A 24,344-nucleotide genomic window follows, 5' to 3' on the forward strand; every position below is an offset into this window, starting at 1 on the left:
CCCTCCTTCTAGCGCCATTTGTTAACAATGCTACTAATATGTAAACCAATATGGTCTCCCCAATGAAAAGCCCCAATTAGAATTTGCATTGTTTGGTGTGGGAACCCTTCCGAAAATAAGGCTCGACTATTATATATTCTTAGAGATATGCCTTGGCTACAATGTTCAACACAAGAGAGTAATACACAAGTGATTTCATATTAGCAAGTGAGTATGCCTTGTGGAATGTATCAAGGTTCTTCTACCGAAAGGGGAGAGAAATGTGAGCCTTTAAAAGACAAGTAATATTACTAATCTAGTAAAGACACACAAGCATGAACATATGAATGAATCATAGGAAAACTAGCGAAATAGTTCGCATAGAAGCAATGGTTGTTAAAACACATATGGAACACCTTCAACAATATAAATACCAAAGCCACCAAAATAGTTCAATTTCCTTAGTACAGATGAAATCAACATACATCGCAAACATTCAAAGAATGGTATTATAATATTTACGACATACGCATGAACATATGTTGGTTCAATTAGCTTCTGAATTAAGTAAAAGTTATGAGATACATCAAGATAATGAACACCACTAGCCCCAATAGTGGGGTATTACAGCAACCATTGCTCCTCCAAAAGAACTATTTTCCTCTCTAATGCCTGATAGGAGGAGCCAAGGTGAAAAGTCCCTTACATGGGATATGAGGGTGTGTATATATATATATATATATATATATATAACAAATGGGGTGACCATTCACCTCCCTTATGACTCTTGGACTACCCTCATTACTATTTAGCTTCTCGATGACCTTTTGACTCCTTCATGACTTTTCACATTCTACAGATGGCTCTTGGACTTCCACTTTACACAAAATTTCCCAAATATTGAAATTACGTAATCCAAAAATGATGTGTCCAATGATGACTCATAACAAGACATAACATGACACTGATGACATGAACTGCATGATGATATGGAAATGTCAAGCCACTCTTTGTTGTTGCTATATTTGTGCCTTCTTGAAATATAGAACATGTCCTTCTCCTTCCTCCTCCATAAGGCTTGAAGATAGGGAGTCTTCAATGTGATCTTGATCACTAGCTGCTAGCACAATCTGGTGTCCCTTTGTCTTTACTTAATTGATCAACTTGTTTTTGCAGCTACAAAGGTGTCTTTTGGCAAGGTCTCCTTCTTCATCTCCTTCATCATCATCTCGTCATGACATAAGATGTTACCTGCAACTGAAATCCACTCATGAAAAGACAACATCCGTATGATAAACCCCTAGTATAACACGATGCATGGAAACCATTAACTAAGTTGGAACCAAGTGTAAAATTGGAAGAATGTTTCAAGGATTGCGAGTTATGTAGCTCAGGAGGTTAAGGGCCAAGACTGAGCCTTGATACTGTGTAGTGCACAGTTCAGGCAGACTAGGGCTGGAAAACTATGCAGTTGAGGGGATTAAAGGGTCAGGCTAAAGGCTTGATCCTTGAGGTTGCTCACTGCATATTTTTGGAGGGACAAAGGCATGGGGCTTGCGCAGTTGTGTAGTTTAACAGCTCAAGCTAGAGGCTTGATGCTTGAGACTACATAATGTGTAGAGGAGGCTAAATTAAGGTAGATTCTATGTAGTTATGGAGCTCAAGGGTTGGGATTGAGCATTGAGACTACGCAGTGCATAGTTTAGGAAGGATGAGTGAGACCAAGTTGCTTGAGCAAGAACTTTTCCAGATTTGGCTAGGATCAATGAGACCAAAGTGAAAAATGATAAACCTTAAGCATGATCAAACACTTAGAATAGTTGAAAAAATAACATTGATAACTTAGAACATGTGAACAACATACTTCCCTCAATTCAATGACATTGCGATGGCTTACCCAAGTGTGACACTAAAGGTACACTTTGCGACAACAATGACGACACTTGTGCGGTAGTGCTTGAAACTTTGGTAATGAGTGCAATATATGTCTAGATGATAAGAATGAATCATTATAAATAATATTACCCCTTGAAGCAAACCAAAAATACATTTTTGTGATGCATGACACTTTCCATGCCAAAAGATGACATTTGTGACAGTAAGAGGAAGTACAAATGACACTTGAAAAATGCAAATGACATTGAAAGTGACACGTGCTAGAATGAAGATAGCATGAAATGATATTTATTACAGGGAAAACAAGAAAACGTGATAGTTGTAAACATGAAAGCGACACTTGTGAAAGCAAAGGTGCAAAAAAGCGACAGTTGGAAAAAATCACCGAAAATAGAAGAACAATCACAACCAAAAGTGAGAGACTATCGATGAAAGTGTGCACTGATTGTCGACAAAGGTTGAACATGGCATAGGAACTATCTTGATGGACTTGTGCTATGCCTATTCAAGCTTTCATAAAATAGTGCACTCATGAACTTACTGTGGATTGAGCATGTGCCAGTAGGTGACTTTGACACTTACAAACTGAGAAAAAGACTGTAATACTTAACAAAACATTGATCGACCATAAGTGAATATGGAATGAACAATCAAAAAATCCATAGTAGGATCCAAAATTCAAGTGTAGCCAAAATTTTGGAGGGTGTTTTTCATAGCAACAACAAGATCCAAGTGCATCAGAGTTACCAAAATTGTGATGTTTGATGTGGGTGGCCTTGAAAAAATGTTAGCCAACTTGTTTGTGTTTCCATTATTATACTTGATCACTAAATGAAACTATCATAAAAACCCCATCCACTTGTAATGACTGATCTATTGTAGCTTACTCTGGTCCTGCAAGTACTGCAGTGGTTGGTGATATGCATAGACTACTATCTCCTTTCCCATTAGGTAGTGTTTTCACTTCTTCACAACTTTCATAATAACATAAAGATCCTTGTTGCTGGTAGGGTAGTTAAGAATTTGGCCATGAAATAATTCAGAATGGTAGCGTACAAACCTTCCTCCCTACATCAAGACCACCCCCATAAAATACCCTTTGCATTTATCTCCACTTAAAAGGGTTGTTGCAAGTTTGGTAATGCTAGAACTAGTGCTTGAATGATCTTCTTATTTAGCTCCTCAAAGGCAATTTGTTGACCCTTTCCCCAATGGAAACGCTTGCTACTTGTTGTTATGGTGTGGAGCGGTGCTACTATTGTTGAAAATGAGACTATGAATTTCGTCAGGTACTATGTTGCCCTAAAACAACTCTTGAGCCGAGAAACATTATTAGGCATCGATCATTTCATGATGGCCTCCAACTTGGAAGGATCTACATTAGAGAAATTTTGAGGTAAAAATGGGCCTAAAAACAAAATGTATAGCCAAAATCAACTTTATAAGAACCAATAGGATTAAAGATGATGATGTCGCCCATGGGGGATGATTCACCATTTTTGGAGTAAAAAAGTGAAATATTAAAAAATAAAAAAATAAAAACTACTTTTTCAACTCATATTTCCAACTTATCTCCCTAAGTTTTTAATCAAATTTCAAGTAGGAGCACTCATTGGATGCATAATGTAATTCCTCATCCAGGGAGTACCCATGTTGTATATTTTCGATGGACCCTGCAACAAAAAAAAAAAGAGAAATACATGAAAAACATGATTGCGATAACATTTTTTCATGTATTTCTCGTTTTTTGTGTAACAAGATCCATTGAAAGTATGTAACCTATGTACTCTTTGGATGAGGAATTAAATTTTGCATCCAACGAGTACTCCTGCTCGAAATTTGAGTAAAACTATAGGGAGATAAGTGGAAAATACGAGTTGAAAATGTAGTGTTTTCTTTTTTCCCTCTAAAATTTGATGAGTACTCTGATCATATTTTATTATTTCCATTATTATTTTATAATATTCCTTGGGAGGCCCATTTTAGACCTCAAAATTTCTCTAATGTCTTCAAATCTCCTCCACCTATTGCATACCCCATATACATCAAATATTATTGTACAAACTCACACTTCTTGATATTTGTTAGTTTTTGGTGCTTCTTTAATGTCTCCAACACTTGCATCAAATGTGAGATGTCCTCTTCCAAGGTATTGTATACCAGTATATCATCCAAATGGATAATAACAAACGAATCTATAAAAAGGAACAATATATCATTCATTAACCTCATAAACGTAGTTGGTGCAATGCATAGGCCAAATGGCATGACTAACCACTCATACAAACCTTACCTAGTTTTGAAGTGGTCTTCCCGATATCATCTTCTCTGACTTGAACCTAGTGATATCCAAAATTTAAGCCTAGTGATATCCTCCACCGTCTCTCGGGTATACCATTTAACTTTAACTAGAAGTTTTCCTTTCAACCTAATCTACCAAAGGTCATGTTTCCTTTGTCTTGTAGTTCTATAAGTCTTCTACAAAATTGTATGTTTTTTCAATTAAGCCTAAGCATCTCGTGCCAAATCCTCTACTGAGGTAGGACCTATTTCTCTTCTTGATCTAACATGGAAGGGTTATAGAGTTTCATATTCTCTACATTCCTAATTAAATAAATGTGCACATATTGGGGTATAATGAGTCTATGGATGTTATCTCCCACCTTTTCTAGTATCTCAAAGGGACTATATTGTAAAGCCTTTATTTTCTTACAAGGACCTTGCAGCCTCTCCTTATTCAACTATAACCATACTTTGTTTCCAACCTTGAAGGGCTTGTCCATTTTGTGTTGATCATGCATGGCCTTATATTTTTCCTCTGACTTATGTAGTGCTACCTGTACCTATAGATGGATCTTCTTGATCTTCTCAACAAACGTCTTTTCCATTAAGGCATCCCCTGTAAGATCCTCCTTCACTCCTCCTTGCTGCCCATATGAAATATCTAAAGGTGAAGGTGGAAAATATCCAAAACAAGTTTCAAATGGGGACTTACTAGAAGAAGCATGGACTACTATGTTATAATAGTGTTGTATATACACCATATTTTCATCCCATGTCTTTGGATTCTTTTGATTGTAACCCCTCAAAAATTACCCCAAAGTCCTGTTAACTACTAATGTCTGCCCATCTATCTATGGATGGGATGTTGTAGACCTATTTAAATTCATGTCCATCATCTCCCACGATCTAGTATAAATTCACTGAGAAATATTGCATCCTTGTCTAAAATAATGTTCCTTAATATCCCAAAGTTCACCCAGACCTATCCAAAGAACAAGTTCGCTAATTCTTGCTCGTTGACGGTATGTTTATAGGGCATTAGAACACACATCTTGAAAATCTGTTAAATACCATGAATAGGTAGTCATTTCCCTTCCTAGTTGTTGTTAAACCTCCCACAAAGTATATGGAAATGATTTCCCAGGAATGAGTGGGTACATGTAAGGGATGATATAGAACTTGTTTCCTATTACTAGGCTTGTTGGTACAACAAATTATGGATCCTCGTACGAACCTAGCTACCTATTCTTACATCTTTACCAATACAAATACCTATGAAAATTGGCTACTACCTTCCCTACACTAAATTTCCTTACATCCTTGGAGGTGTGAGCCTCTCCAATCATCCGCAGTCGCTCACCTTTAGGAATTCTTAACTTATCTAGCCTATAGAGTAACCTATCTTGGAGATGGTAGTCGACTATGTTGTCACCATTTGTGCATATGAATTTGGTTGTGCAACTAGTAAAATGCATCTTTCAAGTCCTCGTCCTCTAAATATTCCTCTTTGTATGCATCATGGGTGAGTGAATCCTTATGCATCATATTTCCCAAGGTTGATATTGTTTATGTGGGTTACCTTGAATGAAACTATTGTAGAAACTTCATTCAATTGTAATGTTTGGTCTGTTGTAGCTTACTCTAGGCTTGCATGTATTGTAGTGGTTGTTGATCTATGTGGATTATTGTCTCCTTTCCCATTAGATATTGTTTCCACTTCTTCACAACTTTCACTAGGGCATAGAGCTCCTTTTCGTATCTATGCTAGTTAAGAAATGCCCCATGAAATAATTTAGGATGGTAGCATACATGCATTCCTCCCTATATGAAGATTTCTCTCATAACATATCCACTTGTATCTATCTCCACTTCAAAGGTATGTTGCAATTTTAGTAATGCCAAAATTGCTACTTGACTAATCTTCTTCTTTATCTCCTCACAAGCCTTCGATTGACCCTTTCCCCAATGTAAACTCCTTCCACTTACTGTTATGGAATGGAATTATGTTTTTATAGTTGAAAATAAGTCTATGAATTTCCTTAGGCACCGACCATTTCATGATGGCTTCCATCTTGGCAGGATCTATCTTCAACTCTACTCCACCTATCACATACCCCATATACACCAAAAACTATTGTGCAAACTCACACTTCTTGATATTTTCTAGTAGATAGTGTTTCTTTAATGTCTCTAGCACCTGTGTCAAATGTGAGATGTGCTCTTCCTAAGTAGCACTATATACCAATATATCATCCAAATAGACAATAAAAAATGAATCTATAAAAGGGGGCAATATATATTTCAATAACTTCATAAATGCAATTGGTGCATTACATAGGGCAAATGGCATGACTAACAACCCAGGCAAACCTTGCCTAGTTTTGAAGGTGGTCTTCCAAGTATCTTCTTCTCTGACTTGAAACTAGTGATATCCAGAATTTACATCTAGCTCGGTGAAGTATTTCATTTATTGCAACTAATCTAGCAAATCATCTATTCTAGGCAAGGGGTACCTTTTCTTAAGTGTAATTTTGTTCAATTCCATGTAATCTATACACATTCACCAAGTCCCATCCTTATTTGGCACAATGATAATGAGTGACCTAGATGGTGATGTACTTGGCCGAATGATACCCTATTCCAATAGCTGCTACAATTATTTTTTCACGTCACTTATTTCTATAGCTGACTACCTATACAATCCAATGTTTGTAAATGTGGAGTCTAGAAATACCTAGATCTCATGCTCCACTTCCCTCTTGGGTGGTATCCCTTTAGGCTCTACGAACACATCATTGTATGCATGTAGCTGTTACTCTTCTACTTGTTGTTTTTATGTCTTAGTAAACCCCTCCAAGGATGGATCTACTCTTATTGACTCTTCTACAAACTAATTTTCTCTTAAAAATAGTAAAAATACACTTCTTTCTAGAACTGACTAGTTTCTTGGCTTGGTTGGCACTTACCAATGAAATTTTTTACTTACCTTTGTGCGCGTTGATGGTAAAAAATTTTCCATCCTTTATTAGCTAGTATTGGTTGTCTCTTTGCTTGAAGATTGCATCCTGCATGTACATGTAGTGATTTCCAAACACCACTCCACATACATAAAGGGGAAATAAATCTGGTTCTACTTCATTAATAAAATTAACACTTCTAGTAAATCTATTTTTTCATTGATTTGTTACCATTATCTTTGCATCCTTATTTACCCATTCTAATGGATATGGTCTTAGATGATCACGAACTTCCAATCCCAATTTGTTGACTATATTTGTTACAATGAGTTTCTCCTGCATTCCAAAGTTTAATAGAGCATCAATATTTGTATTTTTAACCTATATCTTTATATGGAAGAATTTGGTCTTCTATTTCTCTTCATGTTGCCGAAGGCTACTCAGATTGACCTCATTCTAAGATTATGTACATACGATCTTCTCATCCATGTCTGAAATAATTTCAATCTTGTTGCTCGAATAAGTTTTTAGGATATTCTTCTTATTATTATCATTCTTTTTGTTCTTTGGGTTCAACTTTGGATGCAACTTCCAACACTTTTCCTCTGGATGACAATCAAAGTTACAATGGTTGTTGTTATCTTTGTACTAGTTTGATGTGGCTAAAATATTTTTATTCCCCCCCTTTCCACTTTTTCTTCCCCTCCTTAGAAGCATCTTGGTTCTCCTTCTACTACGACCCACTTGATATCCATTTCTTCATACCTATGTTCTGTGGGTATTGTGCCTGTACGCAATCCTTGTACAATGATTTGGGCTTCAACAACATCGCTTACTTCTGTAGATGGATATTTCGACCTCCCAAATACTTTATGAGTATAATTGGGTTCTTTAGGGAGATACCCAACATTATGGCCATATTTCTAAATTCCATGTTGTACTCCTATACACTCTTCCCATGCTTCTACGTGGAGTAGTGTCACTGGATCCATAGGTCCTCTACATACCTAATGCGTAAACTTGTGAATTTTTTAGGGTTTTAAAGTCACCCCACTTAGTAATTGGAGGATTTCCCTCCAACCTCATGGTATCTGTGTGGCTTTCCCCCTAGTTCAGGGCATGGCCCTCAAAATCTAGTTGCACAAATGAAATATTTTGTTCTTCCTCTATATGATGAAAACTGAAATAAACTTCTAATTTTTGTAAGCTTTAGAGAGTCAATCTCACCTTGACATGATTCGATATCTACCTTCACTTCCATTTTGAACAAGGACTATGAATGTTTCATGACACTTGAATTGGGTTGATCTTTTCCAGGTTCTTATAGAAATTTTATAGAAATTGTAACTACTCAAGACATCGAACTGAAATAAGGAGACACAAATTAAACTCTTATAATATGTGGAATGAAAATCAAAATTTAGAATAACATGCATAGACATGAAACAAGAAAAACCACAAGTAAAAAGTGATTTCTAGGGGAACCCAAGTGGAAAAAACCCCTCTGCTGCTTTGCATTAATTCATATGAAAAGAGAAACAATTACAATGTCTTGCTTCAAATGTGAAGCACAAACTGCACTGCAATCCTGTTCTCTAGCTTCCCGCCCTACTCTAGCCAACACTTAGCCAATTCAATCCTAATCCAACCTCCTATTTCCTTGCGTAATATTGAAGGAATTAGCCCCTAAAAATAGGATAATCCCCCATCTCCTTGCACAAATCCAATGGGAATTGATCACATGCTCAGTGCAAAAGAATTGTACACTCAACAATATACAAATATAAATACAAACATTCCTTTTACTCCACATCAACTAGGAAATTAGAATTCCATGCATGAATGTGTCTATTTTTAGCTGAATGACTAGTTAACTGAGAGATCACTGAGTTAACAATAGTTCTACTACTCAATTGACCTTCAACTAACTCAAATAATGACTAGAGATTAGTTAACTAAGTTCAAATTGTTGAAAATAGCTACAAGAAATGCTAAAAATAACATTGCTAAGGATGTCATTTCAGGATATTCCAATTTTAATTTGTCCTTGAATTAAAATTCAAATTTATTCTCACCAGCTAATTGAAAAATAATTAATTAATTCATCCTGAGTTAATTAGTTGGAAAAATTCAAACATGAAGTCTTTGTGAAGTCATGCAACAATTGTCCCTTTGATTGAGGAAGTTATCCCTTAATTAAGGAGATAAGGATGAGTTGTAATTAGTTAGCTCAGTTAACTGACTTAAGTCTAGTTAGATTAGTTCCAAACAGTGTGGAACTGATTGTGAGTTCAGTCAGTTAATGCATGCATGCATGAAACTAGTGTACTCCAGATAATTGAATATTCTCTCATAAATAACTCATGCATGTCAGTTTAGACAAAGGCCTAGTTGAGATTAAAGGTGTTGAAAATGGCAGCAAGAAATGCTAAAAATAACATTGCTATAAATAGTAGTTTGGGTACCAGTGTTGGACATAGAAACAAGGAATGAAAAATGGAAGTGCTAAAAAGAGCTTTGCTATAAATAGCATTTCGGGACATCGAGAAGCTGAGAGGAGATCAAGTAGAGACATATACTCATGTAGAGACCTCCAGTAGGGGGAAATTTCAAGCCAAGTGGGCAGAAGGATCACATGCATCCATACCTCTAGGCAGGAGGTGGGGTGATGTGGAGTGATAGTCCTAAGAAGGCTAGAATAGGGGCAAGATCATTGAGGTACCCAAACTCTTTGATTAGACCTTTATACAAGAGCCCCGATAAGGAGTAGCAAGACTGGCTGAGTGGGTAGAGACAGATGTGGATGGAGCGGCAGAGAGAGCTATAGTGCAGGAATCCCAAGATAGTGCAGAGCTAGTAGGCTGCAACAATGCGAGAGGCATAGGAGCATTGCACCAGTGCAGGATGGCATAGAGAGGTGTGCAATGGTGCGAGATGCATGGAGTGTTGCACCAGCTTAGAGGTCAGAGAGGGAGCACTTATCAGCGGCAGATGGAGCTTCAACATCAGAGGATGTTTCTAGCTCAACAGGGAGGTCAGTTGGGAGTTTTTTTGTTTCTAGAGTTTCTGGAGCAATAACACTTGGGAGAAGTGTTGCATGTAGAACATTCCAAAGGTTCAGGATCGGGTTTGAGTTGAATGCCTTTCTTGTTGAGAGGGAGTGTTGAAAATGGCAACAAGAAATGCTAAAAATAGAAATGCTAAAAATAGTATTGCTACAAATAGTCGTTCAAGTAACAGTGTTGGGCATAGCAACAAGGAATGAAAAATGGAAGTGATAAAAATAGCTTTACTATAAATAGCATTTCGGGAGAGATTCCAATTTTAGTTAGTCCCCAAACTAAAATAGAGAAGTAAAATTCGAATTTGATCTTAGCAGTTGTTTGTAAAATAATTAATCAATTCATCTTGAGTTAATTAGTTGTAGAAAATCAAACATGAATTCTATGTGGGGACATGCAACGGTTTCTCCATTGATTGAGGAATTTATATATTAGTTAAAGAGATAAGGATGAGTTGTACTTTGAGTTGTAATTAGTTAGCTCAGTTAACTGAGTTAAGTCTAGTTAGATTAGTTCTAACAGTTTGTAGAATTAATTATGAGTTCATTTAGTTAATGCTTGTATGCATGTAACTGCTGCTCTCCAGATAATTGGATATTCTCTCATAAATAACTCATGCATGTCAGTTTAGTTAGAGACCCAGTTGAGATAAGATGGAGGGAAAATGTACTATCAGTTGGAGGATTTTTCCTATATAGGAAAATCATCCATGCAGAAGGAATTATCTCCTTCAGGATTGCGCAGTTAGATCAGAGGTTAGTGAGTGTGTGAAGAGGCCAATTCACACAGGTGGCAGCACTGGACCCCAAGGAAAACTACGGAAGGAAATAGGAGGCTTGGAGGGTAGAGGAGAAGGTTTGTGAGAAGCCTTTGACTGTCTATGAGCAGCAGAGGGATTGCAAAGGAAGCATGATAGCTTGTGAGCTGATTCTTTTTGTAATCTGAACATATTTCCACTTGTATGATAATACAAAGATTGGGGTTTTAGGCTGAGGCTTTCCCCAGAGTATTCTTCTGTGTTCATGTGTGATTGATTTCTCATTCTTAGTTATATGTGTTCTATTTGATCTTTGCTCATATTCAATTAAGATTTCGCAAAGTTTGTTGTAGAAGTTGATCTTGTATTTTTCTTTAATGTATTGCATAATCTATTGATCTACAGTGGGAATTTCTACAGAAGGCAGGGACAGTGTACTATCAGTTGTAAGAATTTTCCTATAAGAAAATTTCTTGCATGTAGAAGGAATTCATTCCTTGAGATTTGCGTAGTTTTACGGTGTGTTGGAGTAGTGTGTGAGATCAGTGTCACACAAGGTTACAGCAGGAGCACCCAGGGAAAACAACGCAAGTAATTAGGAGGCTTGGAGGACAGAGAGAAAGGTATATGAGTTGTCTAGTCTGTCTATGAGGAGTGAGAGGGATTGTACTGAGTGCTGGATAGCTGTGAGAGCTAAAGCTTTGTGTAATCATGAGATATTTACACTTGTATGATAATACATATAGCAGGGTTTTTAGCTAAGGCTTTCCCTAGAGTATTCTTCTATGTATCATGTGTGATTGATTCTTCTTCTCTGTATATATGTTATGTTTGATCTTGCTCAAAATCGATTAAGCTTTCGCAAGTTTGATAGTAGAAGTAGATGAACTATTTTTCTTTAGTTACATTGCATTATCATGTGATCTACAATGAGAATTTCTACATGGTATCAGAGCAAAGGTGGTCAGAGTTGTGAACATCGTATTGAGAAAGGAACAAAGTCAAAGTGTGAAGTTCTTGATTGTAGGTACAAAATCGAATTCTTATCACACCTCAAATTTCACCAATGGCGTTCAATGGCTTGAGACTCGAGTATGCCTTGGATGACAACTTGAATTACATAACTTGGAAGGATCGCATGGAAGCGGTATTAGAAGACAATGGTTTGAAGGATTTCATTGATTAAGAAATCCCCAAGCCAGCAGCAGCTAATGCCCAAGAATTGGTAGAATGGAAGAAGTGTGTGGCGAAGGTGAGGAGGATTCTTCTGGAGGGAGTTCGAGACCATATTGTCTCGAGCCTCCATGGGAAGGAGACTTCATTCTCAATGTGGAAGACATTGAAGGACCTATATCAGAACAACAACAACCAGAGGAAACTGGCGTTGAAGGACAAGCTTTGGAAAATGAAGTGTGAAAAGGGCGACACTATTTCTACATATCTGAACAAGCTCACCACTTGTAGAGATGACCTTGGAAGTGTAGGAATAATGACAACCAATGATGATATGGTGAGTCTTGCTCTCCTCTGTCTTCCTAAGAGCTGGCATAACTACTAAGACTCAGTGAATGGAAGAGATAAATTGTCGGATTGGGAATGACTATGGTCGGATCTGATGCAGGAGGAGACCAGGAGGAGCACCAGAGATGGTTCTTCATCTAAGCATGATGATGAATAAAATCTAGCCTTAGCAAGTAAGGCAAGGAAAGGGAAAGGGAAGGCTTCCCATTCCAAATCAATTTCTTCTCATGGTGGGAAGAAGATTGACAAATCTAAAGTGAGATTATTTGATTGTCATGAGGTGGGCCATTATGCAACTAATTGTCCATTGAATAAATCCAAGAAGGGATCCTCTAAAGGATCAGAAGGTGAGGCACTGGCCTCTCATTTCGAATTGGATTTTACCCTCATTATATGTATGGTTTCATCGATGGCGGGTTGTGTTTGGTACCTGGACAATGGAGCCTCATTCCACATGACTGAAGATAAGAGTTTATTCAGTACCTTGGAGGATAAAGACCTCAAGATTCACATAGAGATGGGCAATGATAGAAAGTACTATGTTTTAGGTGCAGGTACGGTTGTGTTTCAGAGGTAGCATGGAGCTCCTCTCACCCTGATTGATGTAAAGTATGTGCCTGGACTGAAGAAGAACTTGGTATCGGTCATGATGTTGGAAGAAAAAGGCTATGATGTAGTCTTCAGTAAAGGAAAGGCATTCTTGAGACACATAGCCACGGGTCAGACCAAGAGGATTGGGATTCGAGTGAAGAATCTCTACAAGCTGGAGGTAGATGACTGTGCTGCATTGAGTTCCAAAGAAGAATTGATGTAAAGCCAAGATATTGGTGAGTTATGGCATAGGCGGTTGGGCCACTTGCATCATGGGGCCTTGAAGATAATGCAGCAGATTTCTACTGGACTTCCCAAAGGTAAACTTGAGCAAGTGGACACATGCAAAGGTTGTACCTTGGGTAAGTATGCAAAATATTCCTTTCATGATCGAGACAGTCGAGCTGAAGCAATCTTGGAGTGAGTTCATACAGATGTGTGTGGACCGTTCTCGACAGCCTCCACAGTGAATCAAAGGTATTATGTGATTTTCATTGATTATTTTTCTCGTAAATGCTGGATCTGTTTCATGCAAAAGAAAGATCAAACCCTCTCAAAGTTTTGTGAGTTAAATGCTTTGGTTGAGAAAGAATCAGGGAAGAAGATCAGGGCCTTAAGAAGTGACAATGGTGGAGAGTATGTCTCTCAAGAGTTTAAGGACTTCTGTGCAGTAGAAGGAATTAAACGGGAGTTGACGGCACCCCATAACCAAGAGAAGAATGGGGTGGCTGAAAGGAAGAACAAAACAATTGTGGGGGAAGCTCAGGCGATGCTGCATGACCAAGGCCTACCACTTCATTTGAGGGTTGAGGAATGCAACGCAGCAGTCTATTTGCAGAATAGAAGCCCACATCGCATACTTGGGATGAAGACACTAGAGGAAGCTTTCTATGGGAAGAGACTAGATGTGAGTCACTTCAGGACCTTTGGCTAATCGGTATTTTTCCATGTGACCAAGGATGCCCAGAGGAAGCTTGAGCTGACAACTGAGTTGGGGATGTTATCACTCAAATTTTCCCTGAAGTTGTAAGAAGAGGGAAAGGGGTTCCGTGGTAACCACAAACCAACTTTTAGGTACAGAATCTAGCCAATCTGTACCCAGAGAGGGCTCTCTCTTTAATATCTAGCTTTGTTTGTAAGATGTTAGGCTAGTTATGAAAGCTTGGGGGTTTTGATTGTGTTTGGTGGTGGAATTCAGGAGCAAAGGGGTAGGACTGAATAGTTTAGGCCATTGGGCTAATGAAGTCAAAGAGGATGGCTCAACTGGATTTGGTTTTTCAACAAAGGATGGCTTCACAGGACAAGATAGCTAAACAGGGAGAAAATAGAGACTTGAAAAGATGGAATGGACTTAAAAGGGATGAAAGGCAATTGAGAATCCTTCAACATGTTTTAAGAGGAGGGAACTTGGATGATCACCAATAAAGAGAAACTAAGAATTCTTTACTAAATAATTCAAATGAGTAAACTAGGAAATAGGAGCAATTAAGAATTCATTGCTTATGCCAGTTTAGAAGAAAACATTTAGAATAAAAACGACTGAAGACAAATTGCACTTAAGAACTTTCTGAATTATTCTTTTTTCGTTTTAATATTCAGATATGAAACACACTTGATATAATGAACAAGAAAACAATAAAAAATGAGATATATATACTTATTTGTCCGATTCTTGACACGTGAATCCTGTGAAAAGTCCTTTGCATTAATTCTTCATCCAGCCAGCCATGCAAGATTTGTCCAACAACACTTTATTCTAAAGTAATCAGTTTTATAGCAATGTCTAAGAATCCACCCTCAATACTCCGAATGAGGGAGTATTTATACAAAAACTTACAATAAAAATATCTCATAACAAAGTGAGATATATTCTAGGATGACTAACTATATGTTACATGAAAGTAGAGACAGATGGTCTCATAGATAGAAGATAGAGGCAAACTGATGGCTTGCTGTCCCTATTCTTGTGAATGTGCTAGAGTTAGGCCCTATGATTGGGCATCTTGCTATCTTTTTTGTAATTCTGTGCTGGCTGCCCTGCTTTCATCTTCTTACTAATACTCTTTGACCTGCTCTGATACTCTTTACCTGTTTGATCCTTATTTATCTTCTATTACCATCATTGACTATGGTAAAAAATGGAAATTTACCTTTTTACCAAGGGTAAATCACAAAATTTCTGTCATATCTGTCCACCATTTTTCTTGTGGTATTCTAGTCCTTTGAAGTTTTCTAAGGATCTCATCAGCTTCGGTGTATTTGAAAAAATTAGGCTGAACTTGGAACAAATGTTTTATTTCATGCTCCACATAGAATAGGTTCTCTAGACTGTCAAAAAGAACTCTGCCTGTAGGTATTGTTTTTGGTGTAGTTGCACTAGCAGATGAGCTGGCCTGGTTGTCTGCATATTTAGCCAACTTGTCAACATAGTCTATCCGTGTCATCAATTTGTCATTGATAACTAAAGGACTGGGAAGTCCTTTACTCTGTAATATGCCAAATTTATGCATAAAATCATCAATTTCCTCTTGCATGTTTAGGCATCTCCTTTCCAAATTTTGCATTAAAGACCTTTTAGTTAAAACCTTCTTGATTTCCAGAATAGTCCCTATTCTGTCTCCAATGCCCAGTTCTTCGAGCTGGTACTTATTCTTGGTATTCAAAAAATTGATTAGTCTGGTAGCTTCCTCAAGCATCCTTCCTAATTCTTCCTTAGTTCTCTGGACTTCTTCAAGAGCTAGCTCTACCAAATCAATCTGCTCAAAAATTATTTGTATGAATGGCCAAACATCATTTATCGACTGAGTGATGTTGGTCCAAAGAATCTTCCTAATATCTGCTAAGGGTTTATCAAATGTGAGGTATTTTTCTAATTATTTCACCTTTTGTTCTAACCCTTTGTTCTCCCTCACGTTTTCTGAAAAATTTATCTTTGAAAGATCATATTTTTGTTCTAAGGTAAAAAATTGTTCTTTCACCTTTTGTAACTCTGAAACTTGGAGCTTCAACTCCTCCATTGACTTGATCAATTCTTCTGTGCTTAGACCTGAAATCCATGCTTGTGCTGTTCCTGCTGTTGTTGTTCCTGCTATTGCTTCTGCTGTGACCACTGGGACATTTGGTGCCAAAGCTGTTCCAAGTGTTGATGGGACTGTAGTGGAAAATACTAGAATCACATTGGGAGAATGAGAGGTCGACTCTCCCTGCTTGTCCTTCAATGATTTTTCTAGTTCTTGTTCAGTCTCCTTCAGCTGCTCATTAAGCTTGAGGACTAAGTCCATAACCTCTTCTTCAGACATTTGTTGTATGACCTCAGCAGTATGTGGATGCCTTGAAGGAGGCAACTATGTATTCATCTTTCTTTTTAATTAAGGCTTCTACAGCCTTCACATCTTTTTGATCATGACCCAATCCAATGATCAATTCTTCTAAAGATTTAATCCTATTGTCTTTAGCCTGTGAGGAGGCTTTCTCCAACTGTAATTAGGCAATTGTACTATTCAAAGAATTTTCTAGTATTTGGGCCATCATGGCCTTATTAGTCGATGTAGAATAGACCATCTCCCTTGTCTGTTTGTGTAACTCAATCTGGTCCAAGGGATGAATGTCCTTTGCCATGACCTCAAAATCAGTTTTGAGGTAATATACAGCTGATTGAGGCTGTTGCACTTTGGGTTTGAAAAAAATCATTAGCATTTTACTTTCTTTGATGTCATAGGCTGACATCAACCTATTCTGATTAGTGGGAGCCATTTTCAAATACTGATTATAGACCTGGATCCTCAATGGCTCATTTCTGGCTTTTATTTCTTTAAACTTCTTTTTGATATCTAGATTGTCTTTTCCTAGGGGCCTAAAAGATGATACTTCTGCACTTTGTTGTCTCTCTAGCTCTTGTCTCTATGAGCTAGAAGGTGTCCCACCTACTGGGAAAGTTTGATGACTATCTACACCTTCTTTTCTTTGACTATCAGTAGTCTCTTCAAAAAATTCCTCTTCTGAAAGAGGATTTAGCCTATGCCTTTTAGCACTAGGTTGTTCTGAGGGTCCACTGGCAGGGGTAGCTACTTCCCTGTCTCTCTTTTTATTCTTTTCCTCATTCAGAGGAGTCTGCAAGATTGGGGGTTCTCCCACATTGACTTGAGTTGGAAGAGTGTGTGTTTGGGCCTGCTCCTTAGAAGTTTTAGGCTGTTTAGACATTATTGACTATTCTGTAGCCTGAGTGCTTGTTTCTGTTTCTTTACCTTTGGAGGTCCCTGTAAGTGGTGTATTGGTCTGCTGTGAGTGCCTTTCAGAGGTCCCAGCTATTGAGGCACTTATCCCTGATGCTGACTTCTGAGAAGTCTCAAAATGTACCTGTCCAAAAGAATCTAGGTCAAGAGTCTTTTCAAGATCTTTCATTACATTTTCTATGTTGACCTGCTCACTATCAGTTTCTACTAAGGTCCCTTCTTTCCATTCATCCATGTTGGAAAATTGTTAAATCTCTGGGATTCTACGGTGCAAATATGGTGACAGCCTATTCTTCATTCTTCTATCACAGATAAAGCTATGAGGGTCATATGGAACCCAACCAAAACTTTTGTGTAATTTAAGGTAATCTTCTAGAATTCTCTTTGCTTCTTTCCCTGCTTCTCTAGTGTTGCAGATGAAAGGGCCTAATTGATGTTTGATTTTGAGTTGTGCTTTCTTTTTGGCTTTAGTAAAATGAACCAAATTTGAGTTTATCATCTGCCTATAGTATTCCAATGCAAACAATATCATCAGAACATATTTTTGTAACTTGAAGGAGGAAAGTTCACACCCATACATCTTGATTTCTGTATAATTTTGGTATAAATACCAGTCACCCACTCTGTACTGCTTAGAGAGCTGAAGGATCCTCTTAATGTCACCACTGATCCTGGGAGGGGAAATCCCTGTCAATAAGGTGGTTGCTGGATGAACAAATTGATCAATGAACTCATTATATGAGTAAGGGGAATCAAAGGATTCATGGAAGATGGAAGTCCAAAAGATAACAGACCTTGGATTGCCCTTGGTATCAAGTTTCATGATAGGGAATGAGAAATTGTTTGACTGGTAATAGAGCATGAGGTGATATATGAAGGTATTATACTTGAAAACCCTTTCATTCTCCAGTTGCATGAAATGGTCATGAATTTTATCAGCAATAAAGGAGGTATAATCATACTTGGCAGCAGGGGGCTATCCAGGGGTAAAGATTGACATCAATACTATGGTTAACTCATATACATACTCACTAGTATTGAATCCCTTAATTGCAGATATCATATCAACTATGAGTCTTCCCATATCTGTGAGGAAAGTTTGCATATAAGGTGGTGGGTCCTTAGGTTGACGTTTCTGTAGTATGAAATTCTAACAGAGGCGATTAAGTTCGGATTGGGATAATTTAGTTGATTTCTCAAGTAAATCTCCAATGGAAATGGGAGTGAGAGATTGACTTGGGTGAAATTGCAACATCTCATTGATTGATTCAACAGTTATTGGGAAGAGGACAGATTGGTTAGGAGACATAACTACTCTGTGGTTGGGGTCATAATTGGCATGGCGTTGATGAATTATATCAGGGAAAACAGGGACTGAAGGGAGAAAGTATATGGGAAGATTAGATTCCCACAGTCCTATGACATGAGAGCCATTCAAGTAGTTGTCTCTACTTTGGTAAAAGACTTTGAGATGATTTTTATCAGTGGTTAGGTATTTTTTTTGGAAGTCCTTATCTGCCAAAGGCAGATAGTCTAAATCCCGATGAGGGGCATTAATGGGTGCAACATTCAAAGCCATCGAGGTTTCCATTTCTGGTTCTTGTGGATTCAGAAGGAAAAAAAGGTTTTCTTTGTGAAATGGGCAACATAGAGGCTATGGGAGACTTAAACGATGAAAATAATAATTGAATTATAATGAATTTGGGCCTTTTTCACCAATTTACAGTGGAAAATGATTATTTGCAGGGTTTCTATCAGGAATTTGATAAATACCTTTTTTTAGGGGATGAGCAAGGAAATGCAGGTACTGGGCGTGACTGGAGGGTTCTGGTTGGCGTCGGCTACAAGGTTTGGAGTAGGTTGGTGATTGAAAGCTCGAACTATTTGACCTCGACGTTCATTTGCATGGGTGCACAGGTTTATCGAATAAAATAGTGAAAATGATTTTTTTTTGTTTTATTGGCAAAGTCAAAGATTGGCGGGTTTTTGGTTTTTAGACGGGTGATGTCAGCGGCAAACGACATGATGTTTTGTTGTTTGTGGGAGGGCGGTAAGTGGTTCTATATCACACTGCTTATGGGGAAGGGCAGTTTTTAGCGTTGGGCTCCATATATTGGTTGACGCGTGGCAGGGTACTGTTTATGAAACCGCTTTGTGATCGCGTGCTAACGCATGGTCACAAAGGGTCACGCGATATGCATAATGGCCATCAGATCTTGAGGACCTGATCAGATGGCTATCGGGGGATATGAAGTGATGGGGTTATAATGGAGGTGGTCCCGATACATTTGAGGGTTAATAAATTATATCGGGGTTGACAGGATTTGACGGGGAGGCTGTTAATTAACCGTGAGGGTTAATTAATCCTTTATAAATGCGGTGGGGGGTCGAGGCTGTTAATTAGTTACGGATTAACTAATCAATCCCTATTTACAACAAATTATGGTTATATTTTAACCAAAGGGGCGGGATATTAATATTTCGGGGTTATTTAATATAATTACAATAATACGGGATCGGGTAAGTTTTATAAGGGATTTATATATTAATATGTTAATAGTCAATATGACATTAAAATGAAAAGCGCTAAGTATAAAACATTGAAGTGTGTATTTAACTTAGGCTAAGGTGAAAAAGGGTTTTTGTGGGAATATTTTAGTTTTCCTAAGTAAAATGGGATTTTACTTAGGAAACAATCTTATCAAGGGAATGAATAATTTTTGAATGGTTTTAAGTACTTAGGCTTTATAAACTATTGGGCCGAGGGTCCAGTCCCTCCAGAAGTCAGAGAAATGCTCTGAGCCCCTCTAATTTAGCAAATACCTTAGCACTTAGGGGAAATTAGTGAAAATTTAGGGAAAATGAGAAGGGGAGTTAATTATTCTGACTTTGCTTTGCTTGAAATGTTTTCACTATAATATATGCCTTGGCCTTGTGATGAAAGTAAAAGATTAACACATTTAGATTCATCATTCATCACATATAATTCTGCAACCATCATCTACCTACCCTACCTACTTTAACCTAGCATTTTTACTTCTTTTATTTGGGTGCACGTAGACTAGAAAACCCTTATCAAACTTCCTTTTCTTTTACATGGCAATGCCTATCTAAGTATACACTTACTACATCCGAGGGCTCATATACCGTTGAGCTCCTTTTTTTACTCTACCTATCTACTTATCTGCCAAGATTACACTGTTTGGTTAGATCGTTAATCTCTATATCTAAACATGAAATTGAAATATGAACTAGCCAAGCTTAAACTATTTGATTATTCATAAATTGTGGCATAAGTTGACAATCTGCACACAATTATTTATTATACAAAAGTAAATAGTAGTGGCATTTAGGCTTGCACACTTTCCTTGGTCTTTCTTTTTGTTGGGGTTCATTTTCTTTGATTTTTTGACCATCTTTTATTCTTTTTACCTTTTGATTTTTCTTTTAGGGTATACCCTCTTTACATTTTTTACATTTTTTTTTGATTTTTTGAAAATATGGAAAACCTTTGCAACAAGGAAATGTATGAACATATTACATAGCTTATCAAGTCAATCATGATATATGACACCTATTGGTACAGGAGCATAACACTAGCTCCACTTGGGGATGGCTTTTCCTAGTGGAGAGTCAAGAACAACAGATCAGATGGCCTCTGAATGATTTTGACTGCACTATGAAATCCTTTTCTGTTTGTTGCTTTATTGTATGTATGACAATGATACTCCTAAAGCTTAGGGCCTTCTCTTTAGGCTTTAACTCCAACAAGTTATTGTCCAATCAAAACTGTGATGGTACAAAGGATATAGCATGTACATGTTAACAATCAGGATAACATTAATAAGTAGGATCAAAGTAATGTTTCAACATCTGACCATTGATTGGTCCTTCTTCTGCTTCTATGCCATCCAATTTTTTCAGATAATATGTATTGTTTCCTTGTAGGGCATAGATAATATAAGGTCCCTTCCATAGGAAGTCAAACTTCCCATGTTTCCCCTTATCCTCTCTTCTGGAATCCCATCTTAACACTTTATCTCCAAGGTAAAAATCATCTGCCTTGGTCCTTTTGTCAAATATTTTCTTGAGCTTCTCCTGTAACACTTGGGATCTTTGGTACACCTCCTCTCTGGTCTGCTGTAAATTGATGGTCTGGTTTATCCTTCTTTGAATATCATTAGGTTCCACCTGAGCTTCTTGGAGTAGTTTCATAACAGGAACTCCTAATGATGAAGGAAATACAACCTCCATGCCATATACTAACTCATATGGACTAGTGCCAATGAATTTTTTGGTTGTAAGTCTATCGCCCCATAGTGCATTTATCAATTTCTTATGCCAAGTTTTCTTATTCTCTTCCAACAGTATTTTAATGATATTAATGAGGCTCTTGTTGGAAGATTCAGCTTGTCCATTCCCTTGAGGGTAATAGGCGGTGGAATGGCCTAAGGTAATATGGTACTTGTTACAGAAACTGATCATCTTCTTTGATTTGAATGTTGCAGTATTATCAGTTATGATTTTATCAGGGCAGCCAAATCTGGACAATATGTTTGTTTGTAGGAAACCTATGATTACTGTATCATTGGCCTGTCTGGAGGGGATGGCCTCTATCCATTTGGTAAAATAGTCAGTGGCAATGAGAATCCATTTGTGTTGGCCTGAAGAGGGTGGGTGGATTTCTCCAATGAAGTCAAGGCCCCATTGTTGGAAGGGTTTCTCGGTGGAAATTGGTTTAAGGGGTAAAGGTAACAATTTTCTCTTGCCCTCAAAAAGTTGACATTTATGGCAAGTAGTGAAAAATTTCTTTACATCAGTGAACAAGGTTGGCTAATAGAATCCAGCCCTTAGGATCTTATCTCCAGCTGATTCCAGTAAAGGTGTCCACCACAGTCTCCTACGAAATTCTTGGAGAGCCTTGTTAGCTTCATCTTTTAGCAAACAATTCAGTAAAATTCCTTCATGATTTTTCCAAAAGAGAGCATTATCTAAAATACAAAAATTTGAGGATTTCATTTTTAAAAACCTTTTCTTTGTCTTGGACAACCCTGGAGGAGCCTACAGGTTTAGTAACACATAAATTACATTAGCATACCAAGGTGAGTCTAAAAAGGCCTGGTTGATTTGTGGAGTTTCCATCTCCTGTTCGTCATCCAGTTCACTTATGTCGAGGGCTTGACAATTGGCTTTTGTCATGAGTTTGGCCAATCCCTATCCTTTTATGAGTTTTGTTGGTTTTATTTCAATATCATATTCTAAGATGGTAGCAATCCATTTACCCCTTTTGCCCTCAATTCCATCCCGAGACAGGATATCCTTGACCACTGCCTTTGGTACATAGGCTATCACATGAGAGTATAATATATCGAATCTGAAGTCTTTAATGGCTTTTACAAGCGAAAAAGCTTGTTTCTCCATGATTTTGTATTTTAATGATGCATCTCTAAGTGCTTTACTAAAAAAGGCTATGGGTTTCTCACATCCTTGATCATATTTTTGTAATAAAACAACTGCTATAGTGTGTTCTGATGCAAATGAAAAGATTATGAAGTCTCTATCAAATTGAGGACTGGTTAGGACCAGTGTTCTAGTTAAAGCCATTTTGATTTCTTCAAATGCTTGTTTGGCTTCTACTGTCCATTTGATACTTGAATCCTTTTTTAACATATCATTAAGTAATCTAATGAGTTCAGCTAGGTTAGATATGAATCTTCTCAAAAAATTTATCTTTCCTAAGAAATCTTGAAGTTCTTTGATATTTCTTGGATGAGGTATCTGTAAAATAGCTTCTATTCTGGTAGGATCAATTCGAATGCCATCTTTGGAAATGATGTGACCCAAGAGTTTACCTTCCTCTAGGCCAAACAAGGACTTCTTTGGGTTTAAAGAGATACCATATTTTCTATATTTTAGAAATACTTATCTGAGATGGTCCAAATGCTGTTGATCTGATTTAGAAAAAACAGTTAAGTCATCCAGATATATAACAAGAAAATCATGAATCTCTTTAGCAAATGCAATGTCCATTGCTCTTTGGAAAGTTGCTCCTGCATTTTTGAGTCCAAATGGAATTTTGATGTACATAAAAGTGCCCCATGGTGTTGTAAAAGTAGTTTTCTCTTGGTCATCAAGATGAACCAGAATCTGGTTATACCCTGAGAACCCATCTAAAAGTGAAATTCTAGAAGAACCTACTACCCTTTGCAAAATATGATCCATCTTAGGTAAAGGGTAATTATCTTTTAGAGAAACCTTATTCACATTTCTTAAATCAACACATAATCTAATTTCCCCAGTTTTCTTTCTAGTAGGTACTAGATTAGACACCCACTCTGAAAATCTAATTGGGGCTATTATCCCTGCTTCATACATACGTTTAATTTCTTTTTCAATCAATGGTAATAATACAAGGTTGATTCTTCTGAGTTTTTGTTTGAACGGTTTTTGGTTTTCTTTCAAAGGTATTGTATGCTGAATTATGGAGGTATCATATGATTTCAAATCCTCATAACTCCAGGAAAAAACATCCTGGAATTCTCTCATGAGTTCAACATATTTTACCTTTTGGTCAGGAGGTAAAGACTTTGATAGTTTTATCATTTTGGGATTTTCTTCTGTCCCTAAGTTATATTCTTCAATGTCTGCTTTTAGTGGTTCCATCTTTGGTTTCTTTGGAATGTCATTAGAATCAAAGATATCTTCTAGAGGAGTTAATCCTTTAGGTAGATGATTGTCTTTTAAATCAATGACCTGTTTTTCCCCTTCAACAATCTCCTCAAGATCCATTTATTTAAGGTCTTGCACTTCTTTCTCAGTGAACTTTGTGGGATGAATCATTTGAATTAAACTCTCTTCTGAAATGCTTGTTTCTACCTCATCTATTTGATTACATTCAATAACTGTATCTACATCTATGTGACTATTGGAAAACTCTTGATCTAAAGTCAAAAATTTATTTATCTGCTCATCACTATCAAACACCTACCAGTTCTTTAGATTATCAGGTATGGGTGGTCTGTGTCTAATCTCAGCTATAAACTGATGATTGGGTTCGAAAGGTAAT

Source organism: Pinus tabuliformis, chromosome 8 (assembly GCF_031772625.1).
Source record: "Pinus tabuliformis cultivar Carrire ecotype Pingquan chromosome 8, CPIR1, whole genome shotgun sequence".
NCBI lineage: Eukaryota > Viridiplantae > Streptophyta > Pinopsida > Pinales > Pinaceae > Pinus > Pinus tabuliformis.